This window comes from Portunus trituberculatus, chromosome 39, assembly GCF_017591435.1.
Source record: "Portunus trituberculatus isolate SZX2019 chromosome 39, ASM1759143v1, whole genome shotgun sequence".
Taxonomy (NCBI): domain Eukaryota; kingdom Metazoa; phylum Arthropoda; class Malacostraca; order Decapoda; family Portunidae; genus Portunus; species Portunus trituberculatus.
Window position 1 is genome coordinate 14451295 of NC_059293.1, and position 17500 is coordinate 14468794.

Here is a 17500-nt window from a genome sequence, read left to right on the forward strand (position 1 = left end):
ACGGTTTCCGTAAAAATCGCTCTACAGAATCAGCACTATTACAATTTGTCAGCAATGTTTACAACTGTTTAGAACAAAAGCTTTATTTAACAGGGATTTTTTTGGACTTATCTAAGGCATTTGATTCATTGGATCATAAAATACTTCTCACAAAATTAGAAAATGTAGGTGTTAGAGGTGTGCCACTTCAGCTCTTCTCCAGTTACCTAAGTAATAGATCTCAATTTGTTTTTTGCAACTCAACTACTTCTAATCACAAACAAATAACAAAAGGTGTTCCACAGGGATCTATTCTAGGCCCTATGTTATTTTTGGTATATATTAATGATATTGTACATGCTAGCTCCAAATTTAAGTTCGTCATTTATGCAGATGATACAAATTTATTAATAGCAGAGAAATCATTGAAAAGCTTGCATAAAAATCTAACATCAGAAATACTTCTTATAAATCAGTGGATGAAGGCAAACAAACTAATGCTGAATATAACTAAGACTAATTACATCCTATTTTAAAATCGATCATTAAAATATGAAATTCCTCCTGTAAAATTAAATGATAATTCAATACATAAAGTCAGTCATACAAAATTTTTAGGCATTCACATAGATGGAAACTTGAATTGAAGCCATCACATAGCATCTGTAAACCTCAAATTGTCAAAATTATGTGGAGTGCTGTACAGGGTTAGACATCAACTCACAAAAGAGGCACTAATGTCAGTATACTACACTCTCTGTTATCCGCGTCTCATGTACTGTGTATCTGTCTGGGGATCCACTTGGCCGTCTTTCTTGAAGAAAATAACTATTACCCAAAATAAAGTAATCAGATGTATGTTTTTTATGGGAAAATATGATTCCACTAGTCAAGTATTAAACACAAACAAACTGCTTAATTTCACTTTTATTCACAAATATTTTCTACTACTTTGTATATATAGACACATAACTTTGTATTCTGGAAATACCATCCTTTTTAGTATTGCAACTAATGTGTACCATACTCGAGGCAACATTAACAATTTAGTTTGTCACCCATTCCGCACCATCCTTTATAAAAACAGTATAATGTACATAATAGGTCCTCAAATATGGAACACTTTACCACATCATATCAAACAAGACCTTGATAGTATTACCATCAGTGTTTTCAAAAGGAGAATAAAAAATCACCTTTGTTCTCTCCAAGCCACAGGAACATAACATACCATACACCCATAACTTATTATGTATCAACATGTAAAGCTATCGGTACATGTGTAAATTATTGCACTGTATGTTATAATAAATTTGTTTTGTATGTGTATATGCAAGTGTGTAATATATCGTATGCCACATTAATTAATATTTGTGTATATGTAGGTGTGAGTGTGTAACCTAGTGTGTAGGTTAAACAATTAAAATTGTTGTATGAGTCTATAATATGTGTGCGTATATCTATTGTTACAATAGTGAATCTGTCTGCCATGGAGTCCTGGCTCGGCAGACTGTGCCATTTATTCTGTTCATTAAGATAATCAAATGTTGTAATTGATTTGCAATAAACATTTGAACTTGAACTTGAACACACACACACACACACACACACACACACACACACACACACACACACACACACACACACACATATATATATATATATATATATATATATATATATATATATATATATATATATATATATATATATATATATATATATATATATATATATATATATATATATATATATATATATATATATATATATATATATATATATATATATATATATATATATATATATATATATATATATATATATATATATATATATATATATATATATATATATATATATATATATATATATATATATATATATATATATATATATATATATATATATATATATATATATATATATATATATATATATATATATATATATATATATATATATATATATATATATATATATATATATATATATATATATATATATATGTATAATAGGAGCCACTTTACTTGATAATTGTTATAGCATGTAAGCATATACTTTACATCTCACACACTTTAAAGTTAATTTGATAATAGTAGCCTTCCTGCCCGTCAGTCCAGTGTGTCCCGCGCATCACTGCTTTGCTACAGATATTCAAAGAAACTTCCTGGAACCGTTTATTGTTGTCTGCGGCGACGCAACAATAGCTACTCGTGAGAATGTTCTAAATCATTCAGCGTGTTCCTTGCCAGCAGTACCAGAAATTTTGCTTGTTTTTGCTGGAATTATTTGTCAAATGATCCTCCAGGTAAGTGAATTTTTATACATTTCAATACAATACAATATAAAAATTATATATATATATATATATATATATATATATATATATATATATATATATATATAGAGAGAGAGAGAGAGAGAGAGAGAGAGAGAGAGAGAGAGAGAGAGAGAGAGAGAGAGAGAGAGAGAGAGAGAGAGAGAGAGAGAGAGAGAGAGAGAGAGAGAGAAAATATATATTAGTTATACACTCACTCACGCACACACACACACACACACACACACACACACACACACACACACACACACACACACACACACACACACACACACACTACAACTAATCCGAGGCTTTTAGGGACTGTAGGGAACTTTCCTAATTCCTCCAGCTGCAACTCCTGGTGTTTCCTGTAATATACCCACAAGTCACCGAAACCACCACATGTCGGACGATTTTCTCACACACACCTGAAGCTGCACCACAAAGTCACGCCATGCTATACCACTGCCCGCTGCACCACCGCCCATGCCCACAATGCACCAAACCACTCACTCCCCGTATAGAGTTCACTCAAAGCAGCAAATTTGCATCAATCAGTAAAGTGCATTACTAGAAAAATATACATGAAATACGTTTATATAATATGACAATATTTGAGTTCCCTGTCAGAATAAATGAAGCAAAATCAGTGGACAAATTTACCCAACACACTCCATCTTAGACTTAACTCACCGGTCTGTCTCTCCCTCGCAGCCGTGCATCGATACTCATCATGAATAAGCCTGAAATTATTAACCCTTCTTTGACAGCCGTAAGTTAATGGCCATATTACGATAAGCAGAGGCCATCAAAGAGTAATTATACCAACAACTCATGACACAGTAACGCGCATGATGTGTGAACCAGATTACCATGCAGAGCGATAACCGATATATACTTGCTACTGTTAATAATTTATGGGACACCTCGCTTTCTGCTGCCTCGTGTGTAGCGTTACGGGGTGCGACCTACCTCCCAGCAGCCCCTCCCTCACCCCTGCAGTAGTAAGAGGGATGATAACAGGGCGTGGAGGGCGGGGCTGGACGGTGTGGGCGGGCAGGGCGGGCCGGGCGGGCAAAGCGGGCGTAGCATCACGTAAAGGAAGAGTAAGCGTACAGGTAACAAGTAACTAGGTAACATTTTCGCCTTAACGCCCCAAGTAAATATGCATAACGATACGGATGTGTTTCAGCGCCATACCTTCACGCTAAACATACTACCGGGCTAGTGCTGCAGGCCTGAATACTGAGACAGACACGGCTATGGCTAACTCACCCTTCAGCGCTGCATAACTCCTCTGTGTGTGTGTGTGTGTGTGTGTGTGTGTGTGTGTGTGTGTGTGTGTGTGTGTGTGTGTGTGTGTGTGTGTGTGTTTGTGTTTGTGTGTGTTCTCTCTCTCTCTCTCTCTCTCTCTCTCTCTCTCTCTCTCTCTCTCTCTCTCTCTCTCTCTCTCTCTCTCTCACACACACACACACACACACACACACACACACACACACACAGGAAGAGCATGAGGAGGCAGGCTGTACCAGTTTGAACAGTGCAAACGGGAATCCTGTTCACACCAAGCATCACTTTCCCTTTGAAGCTAAACTTACGACGTTTGCCCGCCACCCTCCGACAGCCGCAAAAAATGTGCTTGATTAACACACCTCTACACGGCCCGAGTCCCGAGACCAAAATTAGTTATGTGGCCGCCAGGTGCGTCATGGGACATCCACCTGTCCCAACAACCTCACTGTCTTGTTCCTCTCACTAAGCACACAAAATGCCTTCACCCCATCAACGTTCCATTGCATTAGGGCACAAAAAAAATGGTTGGTGATGCGTTTTCTCGCCTGTTGATGCCCGGTGACACTGAGAGCTACGTAGGTGTGTGTAATGATGGTGATGACAGTTCTATAGGTGATGGTGTGATGGTGATGTTATTGTTGGTATTGTTGGTGATTTTGGTGATGATTGTTGTTGGTGGTTATGGTGATGATGGTGGAGGAGAAGAATGCTGCAATGCATTTATATTGGTGGTTCTGGTGGTGGTTGTGATGTTAGTGTTGATCATGTTGAAGATGGTAAATTGGTGGTATTAGTGTTAGTGGTGATGCTGATGGTGATGGCTGTGGTATTATGAATCTCACGTTATTGACATCGAAATAACGAATATGTGTCACCAAAAACAATATTCACTTATCAGAACATTCATATCTATTAGAATATCCTTGTCACTACTTTTAAAATAGAACAGAAGAAAAACAGACCAAGAAGAACAAGATATTTTCATGATTTCGGCTTAGATATCTATCCACAAGCATTATTTTCAAGTTATGACTATTATTGATCAGTTTTGCTTCAACTTGCAAGATATTCTTAGAGAAATAAATAAATAAATAAAGAACGAATAGGAAAGATAGATAGATGGATACACACAGATATAAATAGACAGATAGGTACGTAAAGAAACAGGTAGATAGGTAAATAAAGAGAAAGTAAGATAAATAAGCATCAAGGAATATAAATAGATAAAGAGAAAGATAAACTGACAGAAACACAGACAGGTCGATAGGTAGATACACAAGTATTTATAGAAGCAAATATATGGACATACAGACAGAAAGAATGATATAAAACAAGGGGACAGTTATGGAGATATTTATTGCAGTACTACAAAATGTATGTCACGCCGACTTTCAACATTTCCTAACAAGCCATCGAGCATTACACATACAAGCGGAATAAATTATATGGATATGTTATGGTCTCGTGGTGCTGCAATGAGAGGCAGAGAACTGTAATGTTTTCCTGCCAATCCTCAAGGACGATATGAAGTGTATAAGTAATTAATGAGCTTAACCCCTTCAGTACCATGACACATTTTCATATTAATTCTGGGTTCTAATTCGTGATTTTATAAAGCTTCAGAAACTTATGTAGGGATTAACATACTGAAAACTCTAGGCATGAATCTTCTGACCTCCATAGACCCTTCCTAATGTAAATGAAATTGTCTAATTACACATCAAAATTCATTGTAAAAATGTGTCCCAGTACCGAAGTAGTTAAGATTGTAAGGAGTAAATATAGTCTTTCACATTCACCCCTATGCAAACGTTAGACGAATATGATCATTGATCCTCAGATATCCAGGATAAAATAGAGCATTTCAAAATCGCCATGACCATTTCAGAAACATGGTGCTAGTTTCTTGAGAGGAAGAATACATGGTTTATGAACAACGCAGCCACAAAATATTACGTACTAAATGGGAAAAAAATGCAAATGTTATAGACCATTAAAAAGGAAATAAGGAAGAGAAATCCTAGAAAAAAGAAGGAGAGGAAAGATGTTTGAGAGTAAAATTCAGACCGATGTATCTACTAAATATCAGGATCAAAAGGAAGAGTATCACAAAAAGTCAGCGATAAAACCAAAATACAATCAGAAATCATCTAACTTCAAATTATTAAATATCAATAAACCCAAACTATCTTAGAGTGCTAGCCATCAGCTATCAAGAGAGTACAAATTATTAACCACTTGAGTACCGTGACGCGTTTCCATATTCACTCTGCTTACTTACTACTTGGTGATTTTATACAGCTTCAGAAACTCATGTGAGGATCAAGATAGTGAAGACTGGACATTAATCTTCGGACCTCCATAGAACCTTCCTAATGTAAATAAAATGGTCTAAATCGTAAAAAATGTGTCTCAGTATTTAAGTGGTTAAGAAGCACTGGACTCAGAAAGCCAATTATAAGGAGCAAGAAACCAGAACTATCAAAGGCTGTGAACTACTTTGAGAATTATAATTTGTCAATCATCATAAGGCATAAGCTCCTAGGAAGTCTTCACTGCTCCAGGTTCTCTACTGTTTGCACACAAAGTTACAGACAGGATTTTGATGATGGAACTTTATGTATCTGGAAGAGATAAGGAAACGAAACGATAACTTCAAGATTATTTTATCGCGTATCAAATAAGTTTTTATTCTTCTTCCATCTCCTTATTTTCTCTATTCTATCGTATGTTCTTCTAGATGAGTGTATGAACGTTTATCAAATCATATAAACACAATTTTTTTTCTGTATCTAGTTGCATTTATTTTTTTTTCGTTTCAAGATACGTTACTCCTTATCAAATTAGATGAATTACAAATATTTTTTTTTCCTTCCTGTATATTCATTTAAACATATTCCTCATTTAAGACATCTTCTTCTCAGTGTTAAGTAATTGGTTAGCAAACCTTTATTTCTTCTTGTATATTCTCTACTTGAAGGTGAGTAGAACCACATATTAAACCAAATATACGAAAAGTAATTTCCTCAGTATATATCTGGATATTGTTTTCATCTTAAGGTATTTTTCTATTTCTCAATGCTAGATGTTGGTTAGCAGTGGCGCTAGCATTCTTTATGGTGCCATCAGTGCAAAACGAAAAAGCTTAAAAGCCACAAATTAAGAAATACTTAAGGAAAAATATATAAGATCTGATATATGGAACTCAAGTGTCTAAATAACGTCTAATTTTAGTATGTGAGGAAGAAAGTTAACCATGCTCAGAAAACATGACAAATACGATTACAATTTACTTATTCCTCCGATAACGACAAACAAGTTTAAAAGAGTATATTCACGCATCAATAAACACAAAACGTACACGCTTTATAAGAATGCTTGAGAGTATACTTGTGCAGGAAAAGGTTTCAAGAAAAGAAAAGCTTGGAGAAAGAGCAACACTATCAATGAGTACATCAGAATTAATACATTAATTTGGATAGTAATATTTCTAGTTATTAAGACTATCGGTGGATCCAAGACTTGCATTTCTTATGAAGTTATTTAAATTATGTACTGCGTATTTTATTCGTTCAGTATTTTTTTTTAATTCATATATTGTATGACTGCTTTCATTATTATTTTTACCAGCTCCATATGGTCACATTGTTTGCCCGCCAGGCAGTACTATACCTATCAGTGAATCAGTCAATCTTAATGTCTGTTCTGATCACGGGAGAAAAGCAAAGTCATCACTATCATTACTACGACACATGCCGAGGCGCAACAAAGACATGCTCCTGCCGCTGGTGAAGACTAATATTCTGAATCTCCGGGCACTAGGGAAATGAAATGCAAGCTCAATTTGGACACTGCAGCTACTAAGGCGACGATTGTTGGTTCTAAGTGAAGAAGTAATGTTACAGGATTACATGATTTTGTGGATAGTCTGATATAAGTGCATATAAACGTTTATAGTGATGCATTTACTGGCTTATTACACGACTCTTTTCTTATTCGTCATGGTAGAGATTGTTAAAATGCTTTCTAAGTAATCGTAAAATATAGATGGATATACTTTACATTTGTCTTGCATTGCCTCAAGACTTTGTATTCATATGTTTTTGTTTTTTCCTATAATGCCAACATGATATCATGATATTTTTTATACAATGCCTATTTATCCATTTACATGTCTTCACTGCACCTAATCATTACCTTGCATTTATACAAAGACAATATCATGATGTCTCTTCAAATAATATTTGTAAGATTTAGTTTTAAGACTGCGATCAATAGACATTTATCTAGTTCTCTACTCATCTTGATGTCATGGGAGTATGATTTTCCTCTCCAATTCAGTTCAGGATGATATGAGCTGTGCGACATGAGCTTGATAAGATCATATATATATATATATATATATATATATATATATATATATATATATATATATATATATATATATATATATATATATATATATATATATATATCATGAAGACCAATACACGGAACCAAAGGAGCGCATCAACCCGTGACACAAAAATGCCAAGTGTTTTCCTGTCACTGCACAAGGAAAATACGTATACATATAAAAATTAACCTGATTCAGACACAATCACATCTATCAGCTCGCAGCAAAAGAGCAGAACAATATATTTGCGTTTCACTCCATAATAATCAGTAGGATTAATTTACTTTCCATTTTATTACGACCATACTGGGAGAAATAATATGATGCTAGAAAGAAAATAATAATAATCATGCATGCGAAGATTACAAGCGTCATGAAATAATGGTGATCGAGTGGCGGCAGCGAGGGAGGGCAAGCGTCTCCGTGTCTTGAGCGACATGCGGCGAGGCGGCAGCGAAGAGGCGGCACCAGCGCTTCCGTCTGGCTAGGAAATAAGGTGAGGGTACCGACGAGGTTCTGATTAATGCTCCTCTCCTTTACTTTTGTTCATGCGACATGGTAATTGGCATTGTGAAGCCACAAGATGTAAAAAAAATATACCATTTAATGAATAAATAGAAATAAGAGGCCCCGCCGTACTACTTGTTCTTTTATATATATATATATATATATATATATATATATATATATATATATATATATATATATATATATATATATATATATATATATATATATATATATATATATATATATATATATATACATATATATTAATACATTATATTATCATTATTAATATTCTTGATTATTATCATTCTTCTTATTCAACTCATTAATTTTTATCATTATTATCCATAAATAAAGAAGAACTATCTTAGAACTTCGAGTCACCAGTTCCTTGACTAACTGCCTCTTGCTTTCTATAATGTCTTCGGGTATTTATCTATTGTCTCAGCTTGATGAAGTCTATCTTTCCTGCACTATTTATTTAATCTTGGTTATCTTATAAATTTGAAAAAAACTGATGACTACTGTTTAATATAAAATTTGTAAGAAAAGACGGTATTCATTTTCTTTTCTTCAAATCTCCCAGCTCGTTCACTCTCTACCTCATTTAAGCAAAGCAATATCATTTATTTTTTTTTCTGCAATAATAAAGTTACTGGATATCCAATATATATATATATATATATATATATATATATATATATATATATATATATATATATATATATATATATATATATATATGAACACCTTATAAACTGTAGGTGAACCTTATACTTCTTTGAGAAAATTCGATGATATTTTTCTCCTTTCTTGCACTGTCATCCAGCTGTGTCTTAAATTGGCAAGAACTGTGCTTACAAATATGACAAGGGTCAAAACTAAGAAAGCGTCACATATCCAAGAGGAATCATATCTTCCTTCCTCATGATGTTTTATCAATACTAAGTGTCATCATGGTAAGGCGCCTCTTCCGCCCTTTCCCTGCAAGTAAGATGGTGGGAAGAGAGAAACTAAAGATTGTAGTACTGCCATCATATTTGTCTTCCACTTCGCTCCATTTTGTTATATTAACAATTACCGTAATAATCATTTGTCGAAGAATGTTCATCAATATTTATCTCCTCTTTCACATCCGCTTCTTATTCTTCCATCTTTGTCTCTCTCTGGAAAGGCGTCTATTCTGTGTTTCTAAGCTGTACCTGTCTACAAATATAAAGAAAGGAACTCAAGACGGTAATTTCACATCAGGTTTCAGAGCGCAATATAAAGTTCATTCTCAGAGGTCAGCGATCACTTTCCTGCATCTCAGCTGCTCTTCTCCTTCATGAATCTCGATTTTCCTGGTATTAGTTTATATACATAAATTAAGCGCTCAATTATAATCTCTTCATTAGCAATTTCAACGTCATCTACCAATGTATTTATTGACCTTTATGTTTGCATCCATCTATTTATATACTTATCTATCAAATTTTTTATATATATATATATATATATATATATATATATATATATATATATATATATATATATATATATATATATATATATATAAGAAAAATTTAATAGATAAGTAGATAAATAGATGGATACAAATATAAAGGTCAATAAATACATTGGTAGATGTGTGTGTGTGTGTGTGTGTGTGTGTGTGTGTGTGTGTGTGTGTGTGTGTGTGTGTGTGTGTGTGTGTGTGTATATATATATATATATATATATATATATATATATATATATATATATATATATATATATATATATATATATATATATATATATACACACACACACACACACATATATATATATATATATATATATATATATATATATATATATATATATATATATATATATATATATATATATATATATATATATAATCGTCATAAGTAGTTTTAAGGTCATCTACTCTGTAACAATTATTTTTATAGCTACATCCATCTATTCATCTACCTATTTATTACGCTTACTTATTCATTTTTTTATCATCACCATTATTTTATCGTACTCTCCACTAACAGCAATACGTACGTGTGCAACGCGGCGCCAGGCAAAGATCCCCTACTCTTCTAAGAGATCACAGGCACACCGCAGCAATGTTACTGTGAGTGAAGCGGTGCGAAATTTTGAGAGGCCTCAGTCTCACCTTAGATGTACGTGAAGGAGTTACTATGAACTTTTGCAGGTGAATTTTCATCACGAACCCACAAGCTTCTTCATCCTATAAGATTCTTAAGGGGGGGAAAAAAATCACACTAATAAATAAAATCAAATGAGTAAGCAAATAAATAAAAAAATAAATGAATATAATAATGACACTATAACAAATGATTTAAATTTCGTTAGAGAATAGGTAATTTATCATAGTTCTACCATTTCTTGCCAGTGTCCTCAGGAGTGCCAGCCGAGGCCTACAGAGGATACCGGAGAGTACCTGAAGTTAAGCATGTGGTAATAATTGATCATTGTTTCCTGATCCATAAAATATCAGGTAATTAATATCTCAGCGAGAAACCTTACCTTGGAATAAATAATTAATGATGAAAATCGCTGTTTAAATTTATATGAAGGAAGCCCAGTTCTAAGTGTGCGTCACTGCATGACCGCTCACCTTTTCGTGCTTGGTTATCTTTATTGTCTTATTTCTGATAAAAATAATATTACTACACAATATCCAAGCCACTATTTATCACATATCCATCGTTCATACATTACATGTCGTGACGCAACAAAAAACAGTAAAAAAAAAATAAATAAAATGTAAGAGCAAAAAGCAGCAATAAGAAATAAGGGAATTAAAGAGAGTGTAGATGAATAAAAATTGAGTGAAAATGCTTCTACAACATTTTATGATAGCCTCATTATCTTCATATGCAACTGATTTATTGCAATGAATTTTGTTTTACCCTTTGCGGAGTTTCATCCTGAAGACAATACTGTGCTTTGTTCTCCCCGCCGTTTGTCTGTCTCTCACCTGGAAGGATATGCACTTCCAGAAGACAACACATTTGGGTGAGAAGGAAAATATAATAAGCAAATAGTAGAGAAAGTCTGATAATAACGCAGGAGGTGCCTTATGAAGCGGAAGCGGGTGACAAGATTGAAGTTACTCCTAAATGATCGTTTACCATAAATCACCATCGTTTGTTTCCTTGACTTTTAATGAAGACTAAGAGAAAGCAGATATGGAAGCAGAGCAATCAGTGACATCTAGCGAACTGGTAGCGCCGAGGAGGTCACTGCTGATAATGGCTGTTATTATTATGGAATCTTCTTCTAGTACACCTTCACCGAGCAGATGAATTAATCACGTTTTTATCAAGATGTTAGAGACTTCCAAAATAAATAAATACATGCCTGGAATAAAAACAAACTATATAAATAGAAAACACACAAGCAATATGTCAAGGAAGCCATAAAGGTCAAACAGTATTGATAAGACAGAAATCTAAAAACAAGGAACAAAGATCCCCGGGCAGCACCTCAAGGAAGAAATAAAAAAAATTACAATGAATTCTTTTAATGTTGTCTTGTAGTAACCAAGCAAAAAAATTCCACAACAATGCCTTAAGAAAGGACGCATAGAAAGGAAAATCTAGCACTAATAATGATAAGAAGTATTTTGCGTATCTATTCAGTCTGTTTTATGGATTGATATCATTATCATTATTATCATTATTATTATTATTATTATTATTATTATTATTATTATTATTATTATTATTATTATTATTATATTATTATTATCATTATTATTATTATTATTATTATTATTATTATCATTTTTATTATTATTATTATTATTATTATTATTATTATTATTATTATTATTATCATTATCATTATTACTATCCTCATCATAACTATTATCATCACCATCATTATCATTATCTTTCCCTATTACTAGCACAATTTCAACGAAAGCATCATCAGGCAATAACATGACAAGCCACAACAACAATAACAGACACACGTACACACATGCACATGCCTTCCACGTGCGAAATAAAATAATACTTTAAACTCACGCCTGCCTTGCTACCATTGTTCAAACACACACACACACACACACACACACACACACACACACACACACGCCGTCAAGAAGTGGAAGGTGTGTGCATGTGTGTGTGTGTGGAGGGAAGTGGGTTCATTCACAACACCATTTTTTCCCATGCTCCCTCTCCCTCCTACACACACACACACACACACACACACACACACACACACACACACACACACACACACACTTCCCCCTACGTCATAAACTACCCTCAGTCTCAAGGTCGCCAGAGCCCCGCGCCCCATCCGGAAGTGTGGGTGTGCAGTAAAAGGTTTCCCTGTGTTGTGGTCGGGGTCGCTCTCCTCCCCACCTCACCTCTCTCTCTTTTATTATCATTTTTTTTAAGAGGGGAATGCCCTTGCCTGCTATATATAGATTGCTATGTCGTGTGTGTACGTGTGTGCGTGACTGTGTGTGTGTGTGTGTGTGTGTGTGTGTGTGTGTGTGTGTGTGTGTGTGTGTGTGTGTGTGTGTGTGTGTGTGTGTGGGACAAAGAGCTCAAGTCAGTAACATTTAATAAATAAATATATATAAAAATAGTTGTTTACTCAGCATTCAAGTGGAACAGAGCGTGGCTGAGGGGTGCGGGGAAGCCCTCGGTCACGCATATGCAAGCTGTGGCCACTAATCGGTCAGGGATACAACGCTGATGAGTTGTGAGCAACATAATAGTGATGTATTCCCCACACCAACTAATTTGTTGCTTTACTGCCCTACTTACTTCGCGTCTCTGTGCCTTCCTTTCTTGGGCAATGGAGTGTCTTCTCTCTCTCTCTCTCTCTCTCTCTCTCTCTCTCTCTCTCTCTCTCTCTCTTTCAAAATATTCATTACATTTGGTTATGTACCTAACTGTATCTATGGTTTTTCTACGTGTCTGTCATTCTTTTTACATAATAAAGTGTCTTGGCTTTTCTCTCTTTCTCCACTTCCTAATATTCACATAGGTGTGTGTATATATATATATATATATATATATATATATATATATATATATATATATATATATATATATATATATATATATATATATATATATATATATATATATATATATATATATATATATATATATATATATATATATATATATATATATATATATATATAGAGAGAGAGAGAGCTAAGTTAGTATATGTCTCTAAAGTCTTATTAGGGCTCTTTCATTGTTCTAGCTAAAATTTTCTTCTCTATGTAAGTGTCCAAAACTTTACGAGAACATCTAGTTCTCTAGTAACTATCCACGTATGTCTCGAGGTAAATACCTATCACTCTGGGTAGTTATTTCCCGCTCTTGAAATACTTCCATGTCTCTCTAGATACTATCTCTCAAGAAAATTATGTGTTTTATTTCGGGCCAATGAATGCGGTAGGCTAGGACTGATGAAAGTAACAAAATTCTCCATCCTTAAGGTAGCAAAAGACATTGACTTATCTGTATCTGAATCACAGCTCAATTCAAAACATCTACAGTTCAATGCCTCCACACACTTACTGGAAAGCACTGAAATGGCGCCGCTCCTACACCTCACGCACCTCCTCCTTGGGACAAAGAGGTGGTGCTTCACAGGCGGCCGCCAAAGACTGCTTCATTATTGGCACTGTACCTGGAGGAATAAGAGAAAAATTGTTAATAGATAAATATGGGAAAGTAGAAAATTATATCAATAAATCAAGTGTCATAATTATTTCGTCGCGTAAATCCCTGTAAATGATTCTGTATTATGTCTATCATATCTAGCTATCCAATATTATGTCTCCAGCATGTCACGAGAGAGTAAGAAGGGCGGCTGCTAGAAAGCGCTATAATCTCCAGTCCGAAAAATGCCATGAGCGAGTTCAAACACACAGACCCTCTTGTGAGTGAGACGCGGCCCGTTACCACCACAGACTATCGCCGCTGGGACGCCGCCTGGAACGGAGATTCACACACACACACACACACACACACACACACACACACACACACACACACACACACACACACACACACACACACACACACACACACACACACACACACACACACACACACACACACACACACACACACACACACACACACATACACACACACACACACACACACACACACACACACACACACACACACACACACACATACACACAGCACAGCACAGCACACGCACATACTGTCAGCTGAAATTTTCAGTATACGTGCGAGTGTAAAAATACAGTTTCGAGTCCTAATAAGTGTACAACATTCTTGTGAACAGAATATTCGTACAAACATTGGCCGATAATTGTAAAATTATTATTCAAAGGTCCATATATCTACAAGGTGCATGGAAGCTAACTACATACTCATTTTAATTACATCTGAAATGTACACAGCGGAATAGGGTGTTTGTAAATCACTATGTACACTAGGTAAACATATCAGGATAACTAAAGAAGAAAACTGTATTCATTGCAATTTACAATGTGTGTAACAATAACAATAATTAATAATAATCGTCTGCTGAACAAATACGTCTTGTACTTCACAGTATTGTTCAGGAAGACAGACTGCTTGCTTGCACGTGACACACGCCATGTAAGAGAGCCCTTGTCCCTAAAGGTTGTGTTACTCTCACTCATACCCTCACACTGGCCGAGTAAGACCCGCTACAGCCAACACTCACGCCCTACACAGTGAAGGACATTTAAAGCCTCTCTTAGTGAAGCTGCAGCCGACACTCAACCTCAGTGCTCGTCCCAGGCTTACCGGCAAGGCAAAGCAGTTCCACTTGGTATATAATGACGCGAAAGATTAATGAGGCAAACAGTTGCCTGACCTCACTCGCCCATGTGACCCCAGGGCAGCCTGCCTGGGGCAGCCCGCCTCGCTCTTTGCCACACCGAGCTACACAGTGAATAATAAAGAAGAGGCGGCGGCAGCCTCATGGGTTATTCCCGCCGCGTTTGTGGGGAAAGTGTTGGGGATTATGGAGATTACAAGGAAATGTCACGACAACACCGCTGGAAATGTCTCCTTAGAGCAAGCACAAATATTATGCACCGCTGCTCGTGTGCAGGAAAATAAATATAAATATATCTAATATAAAAGAAACTGCAAATTGTGAGTGTGTGTAAGGTTAATTTCATTCATTTCTGAAACTGATAAGGTCGGGGCCTAAATGTAATTTGCAATAATTTGATATAAAGTCCTACCATAATCTAAATTACCCCCAGTTACTGTCGCTACCAAACATCACCTGGTCATGTGCGGCTCGGCTAAGTCTTAATGTCTTCATATGTAGTAATATATATATATATATATATATATATATATATATATATATATATATATATATATATATATATATATATATATATATATATGTGTGTGTGTGTGTGTGTGTGTGTGTGTGTGTGTGTGTGTGTGTGTGTGTGTGTGTGTGTGTACGTGTGTTTCACTGTTTGATCTGCTGCAGTTTCTGACGAGACAGCCAGACGTTACCCTACGGAACGAGCTCAGAGCTCATTATTTCCGATCTTCGGATAGGCCTGAGACCAGGCACACACCACACACCGGGACAACAAGGTCACAACTCCTCGATTTACATCTCGTACCTACTCACTGCTAGGTGAACAGGGGCTACACGTGAAAGGAGACACATCCAAATATCTCCACCCGGCCGGGGAATCGAACTTCGGTCCTCTGGCTTGTGAAGCCAGCGCTCTAACCACTGAGCTACCGTGTGTGTGTGTGTGTGTGTGTGTGTGTGTGTGTGTGTGTGTGTGTGTGTGTGTGTGTATACAGTGAGCGTATGAGAGAAACAAGGCATCAACCTACCACCCTGTAAGCAGGGCAGGGTGTGCGGGGTGGCGTAGTATTTGGCTGGGCCGCGGGGCCAGCAGGAGGTGACGCCAAGTCCTGCAAGCCTCAAGGCAGCCACTAGCCATGAGCGGTCCGCACAGAGTTGTCTGTGGAATGCGTTCAACTACTTCAAACAACCTCCTACAAATATATGAATAAATATTTAAACTAATTAATTAATTTCATTAATTAGTTAATTAATTATTTAATACAAATAAAGATTAAAAACATAACTGATTTTACGACGCACTGAACTACATAAAATAAAAACTGCAAAAAATGGTCGCTGATTTTCTCTCTCTCTAGACAAGCATCAGGCACGGCATAAAAATACACGAATATTATAATAAATATCTCATTATTTGCTTCTTACTGAGAGCTCTAAATCAGACCGTCGCAGGCCGGCACGGATGAGCGACGGGCACACACACACACACACACACACACACACACACACACACACACACACACACACAGGCGGGAGAACAGCAGGAGAGGGGCGAGTGTCTGGTGTGGCCTGAAGAGGGAGTGCAGTGGTAAGAGGGAGAAAGAAACGAAACTCTAAAGAAGAAGAATTGTGAAATTTGATTAACAAATACATAAACAAAACAAGGAAACTGCAGGACTTACGTGGGATGAAAATCCAATTATATTACTCTGAGAAACACCACCACCACCACCGACAAACAACCACCTTGACATAATTCTTTACTCATACGTTTCTTCAGTCTCTCAATGAAATTTGATGGCTGAAATAAATAAATCAAAGCTTACAGATGACAGCTTGGGGCAGGCTGGCACGGAAGGCCCGGCGCAGGTATAGGACTCCCATGTAAGAGTCCCGTGCCGCGTGTGCCACCATCACTTCCTGCAGCACTGTGGATCTTTAATGACACGACAATGTATCGATATAGAAATATATGCAGTTGGACAAGCTAATAGAAAATAATTGAATTTGTTAGGGCACATTTGTAAATTAATTAGCACCGCCTGTTATCATATCGCTTGGCCCAAAAAATACGGAGGAACGTGATACAAATACAGAATATGTGATCTTGCCTCGCCTTAGGGCGCAAGGGTGTGGCAGGTAACAGCGCGACCTTCGGGCCA

The 17500-nt window shown here is 35.9% G+C and overlaps 1 long non-coding RNA gene across 1 annotated transcript in view; it reads right to left on the reverse strand.

Annotated features, from left to right (window-relative positions):
* Positions 1-17500, reverse strand: part of LOC123515573 — a 424563-nt gene that overhangs the window by 69369 nt on the left and 337694 nt on the right. The window contains exon 3 of the long non-coding RNA XR_006677906.1: positions 14063-14174. This is a non-coding gene — a long non-coding RNA (uncharacterized LOC123515573). The remainder of the gene's footprint in view (positions 1-14062; positions 14175-17500) is intronic.